The following is a 16,430-nucleotide window of genomic DNA, read 5'->3' on the forward strand; positions in this document are numbered from 1 at the left end:
TGCTGGAGTATTAGCACTTATTTTGATTTCTGGGTTTTACGTTATCTGCTGGCCATTTCTGTTATGTAAATGGGTGAAATTTGTGCTGTTTTTGGATGAAATTCGTGAAATAGTTTTGCCGAAGTTAAATCTTAAATTCATAATATTTAAATATTTTAATAAAAATAATAAAAAGGTATATTACATTTGACAAATTCTATCAAATTTTAATGTACTTGTAGGCTGGTTTAGTTGAATGTATATTGCATATTTTTAACATTCAGCCAACAGGATGACAGTGAAAAACTCCTCCGTTCAGCCAATTAGACCCCATTATAAGGCTCTGGGCTTGTGGTAGGTTGGTTGGAGTATCTCACAGAAAGCCCTCCATAGCCTTGTGGTAGGGATTGAGGCTTGAAAAGTTGGGACCTAGGCCATTGTGACAGTGGGTATCTGTCCTGTGTGTGCTGACTATAGTGGATTGTGCGATCTTTAGCAAGCCACTAAATGGAGTGGTAATGGGACAATCAAACCTTCTGCTACTTTCTCATTAATCCTGGAAAGGCACCCTGCTATAATCAAATCAGAAAATGTCTTCAATGCTTGAAGCTCCCACAAACACTGAATTGATAATCACCCAGACCCCTGCCTTTCTTTGATTGATGGAGAAGACTGGGAGAAAATACAAAACAACCCATCTTTGTGGGCGCCCAAATTATAAAAGCAAAGCTCTAATCTAGTTCTGGAAAAGCAAACTGCTAAATTTGGAAAGTTTAACGTCCTGAAATAATGAAATTCGAGTCTAAACATAGACTTCTAAATCTGGAACAAGGCTAGGATTACCAATTATAGAAAGGGAGGATTCTTTGAAAGAATTCTAGGCTTACTGCAATTGAATGCGACTTTTCTTCACATGGTCGAACAGTTGTTTTAACGTACACACTGAAGATCTTTGATGCATTCAGGCACTAATCTCAGTAAACATTTGTTTTGTTGCATTTACTAAGCCTGCAAGGGTAAGAGGGTAAAAAATAATGCTTTGAAGAGAGTGGCAAACAGAGGTAGAATTTCCTTTAGCAAAGGATGAAGAAAACGACAACTAGTGCACTTTCTATGAAGATAGACAAGATTGAGAGAGTGATTGATGGTTTCCAAGAAAAACAGTGAGGCTTGGAGATGAATCTACTTCAAAGGGACCAGAAATGGTTGCTGCTGGTAATTGACTGAGAGCATCCAGAATAGTGATTAAATTGTGCTCTTCTTTAATTTATGCATAATGAACATGACAATTATGAAAGTGTGAAATCAGAGGCACATACTACATAGATACAGAGAAGTTAGAAAATTTAATGACCCAAGGGAAGCACTTTTAAGAAAGCTGACCACAATCTAGAAAACCCTGTGGCTTGTCAATGCTATAGAAAACCCTATGGCTTGTCAAAGCTAAACAGAGTATGTTGAGCAAACATTTAATGCAACCGTTGACAAATTCATTTTGTAACAGCTATAACTAGAACTGTAAGAATCGACTTAGCATAATTGATCTGGGTGAAAGGTAGGCTTAGTGCAAAAACTGCCTGCTAGATAGGCATTGTGGTTTAAACTTATACAAACTATGGTACGTGCTTAGCTTAACCTGAATGCCCCTACCCAATGATCATGGATGAACTCCATTCTGCTCCATTGAATGGGCTGAATCTTGGCTTGTTTTTCTCCTTGTCAAGACAATGCATCTCCACGAGGATCTACAGAAGGAGCATAATCCTGAACAGCACCCTGAGGTATAATCTCTCCTTGACTGGTTTTATCTTCAGAAAATTTATTATGCCTGCAGAGGGTCAGTCTATGAGCTGACAGACATCTAATTCATTGTTCAACTCTGTTTCTCTGCCTGCACAAATGAAACAGATAGGCCACTTTAAATAGTAACTGCAATTTCTAACACTGACCACGATACCGAAGCCTTATAGCCATTTTTATATGATATTGTCACTGTGTTAAAATTGGCAACTAGGGCCAAACTCTATGTGGGTCATCTTATATATGGCAGCTGATTTTTTCTTGGATTTCTCTCATCGAGAGGTGTAGGATTGATTTAACGACCATCCGATTCCGATAAGTATTCATGGAGATATGAATTTATTTGTGTTATGGGACTATTCGTGAAGGTCGGCCAGCAACCAAATTGCCCCCACTTATGCTCAACGTTTTAGTATAAATAAAGGTGCCTTGAAAGTCATTTAGCCACACACTATTCTTGTGATCTCTTCCTCTCCACTTGTGTTTGGGTTTTGGTGGGAGGAGAGATCCTAAGAGTCAACACTGCCCTAATGGAGAAGGCTCTACACTAGCTTAGGAGATGGTAAAGCTCTATGCTGTCATGGAGGACAGCCCTTATCTCAGCCTCTAGAAGCCTTAACGCTACCCCATGGAGAAGCCCTAACATAGCCCTAGACTCAGTCACAATGCTGCCCTGAACGCAGTGACCTTAACGCTGTTCTAGGCCGCAGGGAGAGGGGTCTTTGACAGCATGGAAGCAAGGGTCTGAAGTCTGCTACAGGAGGCTGAAGCTGAGGCAAGAGCAGATTGTTTGAGGGCTGGAATCTTGCTGTTTCAAGGGCTGAGAGAGCAGGCTACTAGGCCGAGTCTTAGTAGGGCAGTACGCTGTTGTTTTGAGATTGCTTGGTCACATTTTGTGGAGGCAGAAGTTACAGGAAGGCTGTTGTGCTAGGCCGCAGGCCATAGCACACAGTCAGGGACTGCATGAGGGCTGTCAAGGATGGACAGTGCCCTAAGAAGGCAGCGTGGCATGGGAGGAAGCCTTCCAAGATGGGCTGCAGTCCTTATGGGGTTGGTTTGTTGACTGTGGGGTATGTCTAGGGCTGCGTAAGTGCCCTAACCAGGTCTGCAGCAAACAAAAACATGCAAACATAAATGACAGCAGTGTTTTGTTGAGGAGGGCTGTTAGATAGGACTGTGTTGATGCCCCAACCAGTCCATGATGAAGGCTGCCCTATCTGCTGTTAGAATTCCATCCAATGCAGCAAATAGAAAATCTCCTAACAGTGAGATAAGATGTGACAGCATTGCAATAAGGTGCAGCATGATGTTGAATGTTGCTGCATGATGATGGGCATATTGATGAAGTGCAGTGCAGCATGATGTGTGCAGCACAAGTGTAACAAAGTACAGCACAGTGATAATGAATGCTGCAATGAGATGCAACATGATGGGCACAGCAATGTACAGCTTGATGATGCAGCACAGGGAGGTGCAGCATGATGCTAAGGTGCAGCAGTATGGTGTGTGCAGCATAGTAATGAGGTCCAACATGATGATTGGGTGCAGCACAATGAGGTGCAGCATGGTGATGGAGTCACCTTGGATCAGTGGAAGTAGTATGCTGTAACGAATAAAATATATATAAATAATGTAAAATAGTGTAAACAATAATAATCGTAAATAATTATTAGTTAAATAGTAATTAGGTTGAAGAGACATGTCTAAATGAGACATGACTCTTCGTGAAGAGACACTTGCCTGATATAAAAGCAAGCCTCTCGTTTTCATTGTAAATCATTTTTATTCACATATTTAATATATAATATTTGTATCCTGATGGATATATTTATATTCCAAGTCTTTTGGAGTAATTAATTTATAGAAGGAACTTTGTTCACTTCATTTGGTATCAGATCAGTTTGGTCCTCTAGGTTGTTTAACCGGTGCACAGAGCTCGTTCTCCGATCCAGGTCCTTGGCTATCGAAATTCGTCAACCTTGTTGCCGTATAATTGAAGCATTTTGCTCAGAATTTGGGAGTTTCTCATTTTCTCCGTTTTTCTAGGCCTTTGGCCATTAAAATTAAAATTAAAAGAAAATTTGCTAGTTGACCTTTGGCCATAAAAAAAAATTACCCAAAAAAAAAATAAGTAAATAAATTTAAAAAGAAGAAGAAGAAGAAAAAGTAAAAAAAATAAAGGAACATAAAAAAATCAAGTCAAAAAAAAAAATAAAAAAATTTTAAAATCACCTGGTAGAAGCCCGTGGTTTTAGAAACAACCCATGGTAATTGCCCATGGTATTTTAAAAGTAAAAGAAAAAACAAAAGGGATACAAAATCTCATACCAAGTGATATTTAAAACTTTTTACGTGGAGAAGCCCGTGGTTTTAGAAACAACCCATGGTAATTGCCCATGGTATTTTAAAAGTAAAAGAAAAAAACAAAAGGGATACAAAATCTCTTTATGTGAAAGGTAAGTTTTACTTTTTACTTAAAAAGTTTGGTGAACATCGTGACCTTGTCATATGAAAAGACGTGACCTTTATATTTATTAAGTGTGGTGACATCATAAAAGTTTATATTAAGTGTGGTGACATCATAAAAATTTATAATATTAAAAAAAAAATTACAAAGTCCAAATTCAAAAGTCGGGAAGTGCCACATTCAAGTCAAAAGAGGTGAGATATATAGTATATATATTAATTTAATATAAATTTTATATATACTTAAAAGGATTATTAAATCAATTTAAAGAACACCAAACGAAACAAAGCAAAACAAAAAATTTAAAGAGACATAAAAAGAAAAAAAAAAAGAAAAAAGAAAAAGGGGGAAGATAAAAAAAAGTGGAAAAAAATGGAATTTCTAAGTAATGAACAAAAACAATTCCAAAGAGAGGTAAAACAAGAAATCACAATACTTAAGCGACAATATGCTGAATTTGTGGATATGCATCACAAAGAAATAATGGAAAAGGACGAAGAAAATTCTCGTCTCAAGGACCACGTCGAAAGATTACTTGCGCAAGTGAAGAAGACTAAGGTCACAAAGAAAGAACTCAAGAAGCACTTATCAGAACAAGAAGAGGAAACTTTGCGTTTAAAGAACCTTAATAAAAATTTATTAGAACAAATCAAAGATCTAAAAGATGAAAATCTTAAAATTCAAAACACTGAAAATAAGGTTGATAAATCAGAAATCAAAGAACTTTTACGACTGAAAAACCATAATCAAAGTCTACTCACTCAAATTAAGAAGCTTAAGGATGATAAGAAAGCATTAAAAGATAAGTTGGAACAATTCACTCAAGAAGAAGCATCGAAATCTCCAGTCGTAACAGTCCAAGTTGAAAATAAGGGAACGAATACCGATCCAGTGAATATGACAACTCAAGAAGACAAGTCAGTTGAAGAAACGACACACTTAGATGTTGCAGTTCAGACAATGGACATCCCAAGTGAATGTTCCATAACCAATTCAACAACATCTTCACCAGAAGAAAATCTAAAAACTCCATATCGACATCCGAATCACGAGAGTAGACCAATCAACCATGCTACGTATTGGTACCATTCAAACTAGAAACAACAAACTGATGTTCCAGATAATAGTGATGTAATCTCACTCCAGTCTTATGCTAACCAGTCGTTACAAAATTCCAGTGATTGGAATATTCCACAGAAGATTAATCTGGGATGGTCTGATCCCTTCTCAGTGCGACAATTTTGTTTGTCACTAAGAAGATCATATCAACTTGTATCGACAAGGATGACTATTCCGAGACAGAAAGACTTTCGAAGTCAAAAAAGAGATCAAACCTTTTTCATCGACAAGCTTTGAGGACAATTTGAGGAAGGAGGCAATGTAATGAATAATATATATATATATATATATATATATATATATAATGTAAAATAGTGTAAACAATAATAATCATAAATAATTATTAGTTAAACAGTAATTAGGTTGAAGAGGCATGTCTAAATGAGACATGACTCTTCGTGAAGAGACACTTGCCTGATTTAAAAGAAAGGCTCTCGTTCTCATTGTAAATCATTCTTATTCACATATTTAATATATAATATTTGTATCCTCATGGATATATTTATATTCCAAGTCTTTTGGAGTAATTAATTTATAGAAGGAACTTTGTTCGTTTCATATGCCTTCAACTTAGCTTAGATCAGCTACCTCATATGTGATCTTCTTAGAGAAGATCCCTACTCTTATTTAGATAAGTCAAAAGGTTGACTTCTGATGTATATGTACTATCTCTCTCTTAGTTGAACTATTGAAGAACATATAAGAAGAATTGATTAAGGGTTTCCCCACATTGGGGTTTGTCCCTGGCTGGCACCACATCTTGTGTCCTCTTGTCTTGGCTGGTTTTCTGCGATTTATGTTTATGTTCTATTTGCATTTTACTATCATGCTAAATGTGATTGCTAATCCGGAATTGATATTGAGCTAATATGGAAAATTGAAGTAAATTTGCTATCAGCATAGAACATACCTAAAATTAACATGGTATCAGAGCTGAGGTGATGCCAAAGCCCAAGCAAGAGTGAAAGAGCAATCACCGAAGACAGTTAGAAAGGACAAAAGGCTCAATGTGTTCCTCATCCCACTTCAAATTCACCAAGGGTGAAGTTGAAGCAGAGAATATTATCCGAGTGGCACAGCGGAAGCATCTGATGGCCTACCTAAAGATCACTTCAATGGGTCATCCAGATCTAAGGGTGGAAGGAAAGGCAGATAGATGCTTTGCTTGCAATAAGTTCGGCCATTATGCGAAGGAGTGTTTGAATGGTAGGGAGACATCACTTGATGATGATAACAATCATTCTAGGGACATCTTCAATGATCGGAGGAATAACAGGTAATGTAGGTCATCAAGGAAATGGCCGACTCTTCAAAGAAAGCAAGGAACTCCAGGTATGAAGAATCAAATGTTGTTTTTGATAAGCTTAAGAAGTATTTCTCCACTAATTCTTATTAAAATTGGCAACTAGGGCCAAACTCCATGTGGGTCATCTTATTTATGGCAATTGATATTTTTCCCGGATCCCTCTCATCGAGAGGTGTAGGATTGATCTAAATATCATCCGATTCCAATAAGTATTCATGAAGATATGAATTTATTTATGTTATTGGACAAATCGTCAAGGTCGGCTTGAAACCAAATAACCCCCACATGTTCTCAACGTTTTAGTATAAAAGGAGATGACTTGAGAGTCATTTCACACACACTTCACTCTTGATTTCTCTCCACTTGTTTTGGGTTTTAGTGGAAGAGAAATCTAGGAGGATGAAGCCCTAGACGCAGAAGGAAAGAAGGCTAATCTATCTGCCCTAACTGCAGGTCTGTCTAGCCTTACTCGCAGGTCTGTCCAAGCCTTAGCTGCAGGTCTATTTAGGTGACTGGATTGTTGGAAGGAGGGCCGAGAGGGCAGGCTTCTACGCTGAGTAAAGGAGGAGCAAAACGCTAGAAATTAAGTAACTGTTTGGGCACGTTGAGGAGACCAAAAGCTACAGCTAGCTAGGCTGCAGGCCATAAGTTATAACAAGATGTTGGAGTTATTATAGGGCTGCGTTGTCGTGGACAGACCCTCAAGAGGACAACGTGACATGGAGGAGCCTCTCCTAGGTTGGCCGCAGCACTAGAGGGCTAGTATTGCTGACTAACAGTGCCAGTAGTGTGACAGCATGGTGTAGCAATGTCACAAGGCACAACAATGCCACTTGGTACAGTAGAGTGGCAAACATAGTGTAGCAATGCCACATAGGACAACAATGCCACATAGGAGCAACAAAAGCACATTGGGACAATAATGGCAAGCATGGTGCTGCAAGCACATTGGGACAACAACATTGTAAGTGGTACAACAAGGACTTCGTGCTTGGTGGAGCATGGTAAATAGGACAACAAGGACATGGTGCTTGTTGGAGCATGGTACTTGGGACAACAAGCAATCATGGTGCAACAATGAGATGTGACAACATTGTGATAAGGTGCAACATGATGTGGAATGCTGCTGCATAATGATGGGCATTGTAACAAAGTGTAGCATGTTCTGTGCAGCACTTGCAAAGAGCAGTACGATGATATTAAATGCTACAATGGGATGCAGCATGATGGGCACAATGAGGTACAGAATGAGGCAACACTAGTGAGTGCAGCGAGATGATAAGGTACAACAAGATGTTGCAGTACAAGAAGGTGTAGCATAAGGTGCAATAGTATGATGTGTGCAGCATGGTAATGAGGCCCAACATAGTGATGATGGGTGCAGCATGGTGCAACACAATGAGGTGTAGGATGATGACGAGGAGCAACACTATGATGGGTGATGGAGTCACCTTGGAGAATCAGTTGAAGCAACATGTCTTCAACTGAGTTCAGCTGCCTTATGTATCATCTTCTTAGAGATGATCTATGCTCTTATTTAGATAAGTCGAAGTGTTGACTTCTGTTGTATACGTACTATCTCTCTCTCTCTCTCTGCTGAACTATTGAAGAACATATAAGAAGAAGTGATCAAGGGTTTCCCCACATTGGGGTTTGTCCCTGGCTAGCGCCACATCTTGTGTCCTCTTGTCTTGGCTTGTCTTTTACGATTTATGTTTATGTTCTATCTGCAATTTACTATTATGTTGATGTGATTGCTAATCTGGAAAAGATATTGAGCTAACTATGAAAATTGAAATAAATTGCTCTAAGCATAGAACATACCTAAAATTAACATGGTATCAGAGCTGAGGTGAAGACAAAGCCCAAGCAAGACTGAAAGAGCAATCATTGAAGACAGTTGGGAAAGGACAAAAGGCTCAATGGGTTCCTCATCCCTCTTCAAATTCACCAAGGGTGAAGTCGAAGCAGAGTATATTATCCGAGTGGTGTAGTGGAAGCATCTGATGGCCTACCTAAAGATCACTTCAATGGGAAGTCTAGATCTATAAGGGTAGAAGGAAAGGCAGATGCCTTGTTTGTAATAAGTTCGGCCATGATGCTGAGGAGTGTCCGAATGATAGGGACACATCACTTGATGATGATAACAATCATTCCAGGGACATCTTCAATGATCAGAGGAATGACATGTAATGCAGGTCATCAAGGAAACGATCGACTCTTCAAAGAAAGCAAGGAACTCTAGGTATGAAGAATCAAATGTTGTTTTTGGTAAGATAAAGCAACATTATCTTATATTGGCCCTCTCCTCTAGGCTCTTTGGGAATTTGGCTTATTGTAGTGGTTCAAGGCACTTCATCGGATAGAAGGGTGCACTCTCTAATTTGTTAGAGATGGAAACAATCGTGGGATTATACTTGGAGTTAATGCTACCTATCTCAAAAAGGGTGTAGGGAATGTTATTTTGGCAAGAAGAACTTGGTTTCCATTTCGACAATGGAAGTCAAAGTTTTCAAGGTGGCATTCATCGATGGAAAGGTACGTGTTTGAAAATAGAATTTTCAAAGATGCTTTTACTCATGGGTTCAGGGTTGGAAATTTGTATCAAGTTGCAGGAAGTCCATCGGGGACCATGTCAGTCGACACATCTCACGGAGGTCTACTTATTATGGTGCCCTACTCGATGTGAGTTAGATGGTGACAGGGATGCTTGAATTCAAGAAGAGCATGAAGGTACATGTCCGAGATGTACCGAAGGAAAATCTTACAAGGGGACCATTCCCCTCATGTAGCAGGTCCATAGATTTGGAACAACCCAAGGGGTTTGAGATTCATGATCGGGAATCTCATGTATGCAGGTGGAAGAAAGCCCTCTATGGTTTGAAGCAAACATCTCGGGCCTGGTATGAGAGGATTGATTCCAAAATTAAGAGGGAGTTGGATTCCGGATTTGGAATGGTGAACTGCAAGCTCGTGACTACCTCGATAGAGCTAAACTTTCAAAAGTTATGCGGTAGTGATGCCGGACCAGATTTGGGAAATGCCTCTGAGTTTCATAAACTCATTCGCATTGATGTTCTTGGTGAACTTCCGTCCGGATATATGTTTTGCAGTTAGCATGTTGGGCTCATATTTGGTTGAGCCTCACTGATTGGTGCCAGGAATCATTTGAGATATCTTCAGGGCACAATGTCTCATGGATTGAGATACACTGCCGGAAATGTGAAGTTGCATGATTATTCTCATGCTGATTAGGCAGGCAGTGTGGAGGATCGCAAGAGCACTTCTGGGTGCTGGTTATCTTTGGGTTCTGATCGATATCCTGAATGAGTAAGAAGCAGAAGACAGTTGCTTTGAGCATCGCTGAGGCCGAATACATAGCTACGAGTATGACCTCGTTTGAAGTTGCCTGGTTGTGGAAGCTCTTCAGTGAGCTGTTTGTACACAGGATGGATACCACCGTGATCTTCTGTGTTAACCAAAGGGGGATTCGATTGTTGAGGAATCCCGTATTCTATGATTGCTCGAGCATATAGACATCAAATACTACCTTATCTGAGATATGGTACATCGATGAGCAAGAAGGCTCCATCGCATTGGGACTTATGTGCAAGTCGCAGACATTCTGTCGAAGCTCTGAGGAAAGGTCAAATTTGTGACTTTTCGAGAACGACTTGGAGTCATTGGGAGACCCTCTTATGAGGGTCCTGTATGATGCATGCATTGAGCTTTGGGAGCTCCGGGGGGCTTGGGGTACTTCTTGGAGAAACAAGCGACCATAGGGCGACTCACCCTCCCCTAATGGTGCACTGTGTACAAGGTGAATGGTTCAACCTTCCCCTGTGATACCCCGTGGCGACTTATGGATAGGATGAGTGGTTCTCCTGTCGAGGCATCCTACCCATGCAGTCTGGGACTCATGGGAAGTACCTCTCATCTGGCCAATGAGTAGGGAAATGGGGTTAGGGACCATAGTAGTACTATCGATGGACGCATCATTGTATCTACTGTACTCCCTATGCTAGGATGACCTCCATTGATCTAGGATCAATGAAACTGATGACACTCTCTTTTGATATTGATCTGGGATCAATTGGAACTGACTTCGGGTTAGTAAGAGTGATATGACTCACTCTCTTTTGGAACTGATCTGGGATCAGTAAGAGTGGTATGACACACTCTCTTCATATGGAATTGACTTCGAGTCAGTAGAGAATGGTATGAGACATTCTCGATCAATTCTTCTTCTTCATGGTTTAGCAGAGCACAGCAGAGTAGTGCATGGCTGATGGCAGAGATAGTATAGTCTGGCAAATGGATCAGTGGATGGAGTTCTCCCTAGTTGAGAGGGAGTGTTAAAATTGGCAACTAGGGCCAAACTCCATGTGGGTCATCTTATTTATGGCAACTGATATTTTTCCTGGATCTCTCTCATTGAGAGGTGTAGGATTGATCTAAAGATCATCCGATTTAGATAAGTATTCATGAAGATATGAATTTATTTGTGTTATTGGACAAATCGTCAAGGTCGGCCCGCAACCAAAGAACCCCCACACGTGGTCAACGTTTTAGTATAAAAGGAGATGACTTGAGAGTCATTTCACACACACTTCGCTCTTGATTTCTCTCCACTTGTTTTGGGTTTTAGTGGAAGAGAAATCTAGGAGGATGAAGCCTTAGACGCAGAAGGAAAGTAGGCTAATTTATTTGCCCTAACCATAGGTTTGTCCAGCCCTAGCCGCAGGTCTGTTTAGCCCTAGTCGCAGGTCTGCCCCAGTCCTAGCCGTAGGTCTGTCCTAGCCCTAGCCACAGGTCTATTTAGGGGACCGAATTGTTGGAAGGAGCGTCGAGAGGGTAGGCTGCTAGGCTGAGTAAAGGAGGAGCAAAACACTGGAAATTAAATAACTGTTTGGGCATGTTGAGGAGATCAAAAGCTACAACAAGCTAGGCCGCAAGCCATAACAAGTTGTTGGAGTTATTGTAGGCTTGCGTCGAGGCGGATAGACCCTCAAGAGGACAATGTGACATGGAGGAGCCTCTCCTAGGTTGGCCGTAGCACTAGAGGGCTAGTATTGCTGACTAACAGTGGGACAATAGTGCCAGTAGTGTGACAACATGGTGCAACAATGTCACAAGGCATAACAATGCCACTTGGTACAACAGAGTGGCAAACATAGTGCAACAATGCCACATAGGAGCAACAAAAGCACATTGGGACAACAATGGCAAGCATGGTGCTGCAAGCACATTGGGACAACAGTGGCAAGCATGGTGCTGCAAGCACATTGGGACAACAACATGGTAAGTGGTACAACAAAGACTTGGTGCTTGGTGGAGCATGGTAAATAGGACAACAAGGACATGGTGCTTGTTGGAGCATGGTACTTGGGACAACAAGCAATCATGGTGCAACAATGAGATGTGACAACATTGTGATAAGGTGCAACATGATGTGGAATGTTGCTGCACAATGATGGGCATCGTAACAAAGCGTGTAGCATGTTGTGTGCAGCACTTGCAAAGGGCAATATAGTGATATTAAATGCTACAATGAGATGCAACATGATGGGCAGAGTGAGGTATAGGATGAGGCAGCACTAGTCAGTGCAACAAGATGATAAGGTACAACAAGATGTTGCAGTACAGGAAGGTGCAGCAGTATGATGTGCAGCATGGTAGTGAGGTCCAACATAGTGATGATGGGTGTAGCATGGTGCAGCACAATGAGGTGCAGCATGATGACGAGGAGCAACACTATGATGGGTGATGGAGTCACCTTGGAGAATTAGTTGAAGCAACATGTCTTCAACTGAGTTTAGCTACCTCATGTATCATCTTCTTAGAGATGATCTATGCTCATATTTAGATAAGTCAAAGTGTTGACTTCTGTTGTATATGTACTTTCTCTCTCTCTCTCTCTGCTGAACTATTGAAGAACATATAAGAAGAATTGATCAAGGGTTTCCCCACATTGGGGTTTGTCCTTGGCTAGCGCCACATCTTGTGTTCTCTTGTCTTGGCTTGTCTTCTGCGATTTATGTTTATGTTCTATCTGCAATTTACTATTATGCTGATGTGATTGCTAATCTGGAAAAGATATTGAGCTAACTGTGAAAATTGAAATAAATTGCTCTAAGCATAGAACATACCTAAAATTAACACTTCTCCTCCAGACTCTTTGGGAATCTGGCTTATTGATTGTAGTGCTTCAAGGCACGTCATCGGATAGAAGGAAGCTCTCTCTAATTTGGTAGAGATGGAAACAATCGTGGAGATTATACTTGGAGTCAATGCCACCTATCCCGGAAAGGGTGTAGGGAATGCTACCCTTAAATTGAATGAGGGTAGCACGATTCATATACAAGAAGTTCTTTATGTACCTGATCTCAAGAAGAACCCGGCGTCCATTTCGACAATGGAAGACAAAGGTGGCATTCATCAATGGAAAGGTATGTGTGTGGGTAAGGAATTTTTAAAGATAATCTTGGGTTTAGGGTTGGCAATCTGTATCAAGTTGCAGGAAGTCCATTGGGGACCATGTCGTGTGACACATCTCTTCAATGGCACCTGAGATTTGCCCATCTTCATTGTAAGGCCTTACCCAATATAAGTCAGATGGTGATAGGGACGCCTGAATTCAAGAAGAGCATGAAGGTACATGTCCAAGATGTACCGAAGGAACATCTTACTAGGGGACCATTCCCCTCATGTAGCAAGTCCACAGGTTTGGAACAACTCGAGGGGTTTGAGATTCATGATCAGGAATCTCATGTATGCATGTTGAAGAAATCTCTCTATGATTTAGAGCTAACACCCCGGGCTTTATATGAGAGGATTGATAGCTGTCTGATGAAGCTGGGATTCAGTAGGAGTGAAACTGATCCAAACCATTGCTTGAAGGTTGTGGATGATAGATCTCTCACACTGGCACCTTATGAGGATGACCTCTTTTTGACAGGTGCAGAACCTCTCATTTGCAAAAGTAAGAGGGAGTTGGATTTCGAATTTGGAATGGTAAACTCCAAACCCGTGGGCCATGACTACCTCAAAGGAGCTTAACTTTCAGAAGTTATTTGGTAGTGATGCCGGACTTGATTTGAGAAATGCCTCTGAGTTTCATAAACTCATTCTAGCATTGATGTTTTTGGTGAACTCCCGTCCAGATATATGTTTTGCAGTTAGCATGTTAAGCTCATATATGGTTGAGCCTCACTAGATTGGTGCCAGGAATCTTCTGAGATATCTTCGGGGCACAATCTCTCATGGATTGAGATACACTGCCGGAAATGTGAAGTTGCATGATTATTCGAATGCTGACTAGGCAGGCGGTGTGGAGGATCGCTAGAGCACTTCTGGGTGCTGGTTCTCTTTGGGTTCTGCTACGATATCCTAGATGAGTAGGAAGCAGAAGTCAGTTGCTTTGAACACCGTTGAGACTGAATACATAGCTACGAGTATGACCTCATGTGAAGTTGTCTGGTTGTGGAAGCTCTTCAATGAGCTGTTTGGACATGTGCTGGATACCATCGTGATCTTCTGTGACAACCAGAGGGGGATTCGATTGTTGAGGAATCCCATGTTCTATGATTGCTCCAAGCATATAGACATCAGGTACCACTTTATCTGGGATATGGTACATCGAGGAGCAAGAAGGCTCCATCGCATTGGGATTGATGTGCAGGTCACCGATATTCTGTCGAAGCCCTTGGGAAAGGTCAAATTCTTGACTTTCCGAGAATGACTAGGAGTCGTGGAGAGACTCTCTCCTAAGGGTCCTGTATGATATGGACATTGAGCTCTGGGAGCTCCAGGGGGCTTGAGGGTACATTGTGGAGCGATGAGCAACCATAGGGTGAGTGGTTCAGCCTTCCCCTAGTGGTTTGCTATGTAGGCAGGATAAATGGTTCATCCTTCTCTTGCCGAGACACAGTCATAGGGTGAGTGGTTCAGCCTTCCCCTAGTGATTTGTTGTGTACTGGGTGAGTGGTTAAGCCTTCCCCTAGGATACCCATGGCGACATGTAGGTAGGATGAGTGGTTCATCCTTCTCCTGCTGAGACATCCTACCCATGCAGTCTGGGACTCATGAGAAGTACCTCTCATTTGGCCAATGAGTAGGGAAATGAGGATAGGGACCATAGTAGTACTGATGGACGCATCGTGTAACTACCGTACTCCCTATGCTAAGATGATATTGATCTAGGATCAATGAAACTGACTTTGGGTTAGTATGAGTGGTTTGAGACACTCTCTTTTGGAACTGACTTTGGGTCTGTAAGAGTGGTATAACTCACTTTCTTTTGGAATTGACTTCGGGTCAGTAAGAGTGATATAACTCACTCTCTTTTGGAATTGAATTCGGGTCAGTAAGAGTGATATAGCTCACTCTATTTTGGAACTGATTTCAGATCAGTAAGAGTGGTATGAGACACTCTCTTCATATGGGACTGACTTCGGGTCAGTAGAGAATGGTATGAGACATTTTCGATCAATTCTTCTTCTTCATGGTTTAGTAGAGCAGTGCAGGGTACTAATGGCAGAGATAGCACAGTCTGGTAGATGGATTAGTGGATGGAGTTCTCCCTAGTTGAGAGGGAGTGTTAAAATTGGCAACTAGGGCCAAACTCCATGTGGGTCATCTTATTTATGGCAGCTGATTTTTTTTTGGATTCCTCGCATCGAGAGGTGTAGGATTGTTCTAAAGATCATCCGATTCCGATAAGTATTCATGGAGATATGAATTTATTTGTGTTATGGGACAATTCGTCAAGGTCAGCCAGCAACCAAATTGCCCCCACTTATGCTCAACGTTTTACTATAAAGAGAGGTGCCTTGAAAGTCATTTAGCCACACACTATTCTTGTGATCTCTTCCTCTCCACTTGTGTTTGGGTTTTGGTGGGAGGAGAGATCGTAAGAGTCAATGCTGCCCTAATGGAGAAGGCTCTACGCTATCTTAAGAGATGAGAAAGCTCTACGCTGTCATGGAGAACAGCCCTTATCTCAGCCTCTAGAAGCCTTACGCTGCCCCATGGAGAAGCCCTAACATAGCCCTAGACGCAGTCACAATGCTGCCCTAAACGCAGAGACCTTAACGCTGTTCTAGGCTGCAGGGAGAGGGGTCTTGGACAGCATGGAAGCAAGGGTCCGAAGTCTGCTACAGGAGGCCGTAGCTGAGGCAAGAGCAGATTGTTTGAGGGCTGGAATCTTGCTGTTTCAAGGGCTGAGAGAGCAGGCTACTAGGCTGAGTCTTAGTAGGGCAGTACGCTGTTGTTTTGAGATTTCTTGGTCACATTTTGTGGAGGCAGAAGCTACAGGAAGGCTGTTGTGCTAGGCCGCAAGCCATAGCACACAGTTAGGGACTGCATGAGGGCTGTCAAGGATGGACAGTGCCCTAAGAAGGCAGCATGGCATGGGAGGAAGCCTTCCAAGATGGGCTGCAGTCCTTATGGGGTTGGTTTGTTGACTGTGGGGTATGTCTAGGGCTGCGTAAGTGCCCTAACCAAGTCTGCAGCAAACAACATGCAAACATAAATGACAGCAGTGTTTTGTTGAGGAGGGCTGTTAGATAGGACTGTGTTGATGCCCCAACCAGTCCATGATGAAGGCTGCCCTATCTGCTGTTAGAATGCCATCCAATGCAGCAAATAGAGAATCTCCTAACAGTGAACTAATGTAGTGCATGATAAGATGTGACAGCATTGCAATAAGGTGCAGCATGATGTTGAATGTTGCTGCATGATGATGGGCATATTGATGAA

The 16,430-nt window shown here is 41.6% G+C and overlaps 1 protein-coding gene across 9 annotated transcripts in view; it reads left to right on the forward strand.

Moving 5' to 3' along the window:
- The window catches only part of LOC149254501 (DNA mismatch repair protein PMS1-like), a 422,021-nt gene that overhangs the window by 215,782 nt on the left and 189,809 nt on the right, over window positions 1-16,430 (forward strand). The window lies entirely within an intron of this gene.

The sequence above is a fragment of the Pinus tabuliformis genome, chromosome 7 (genome assembly GCF_031772625.1).
Source record: "Pinus tabuliformis cultivar Carrire ecotype Pingquan chromosome 7, CPIR1, whole genome shotgun sequence".
NCBI classification, from domain to species: domain Eukaryota; kingdom Viridiplantae; phylum Streptophyta; class Pinopsida; order Pinales; family Pinaceae; genus Pinus; species Pinus tabuliformis.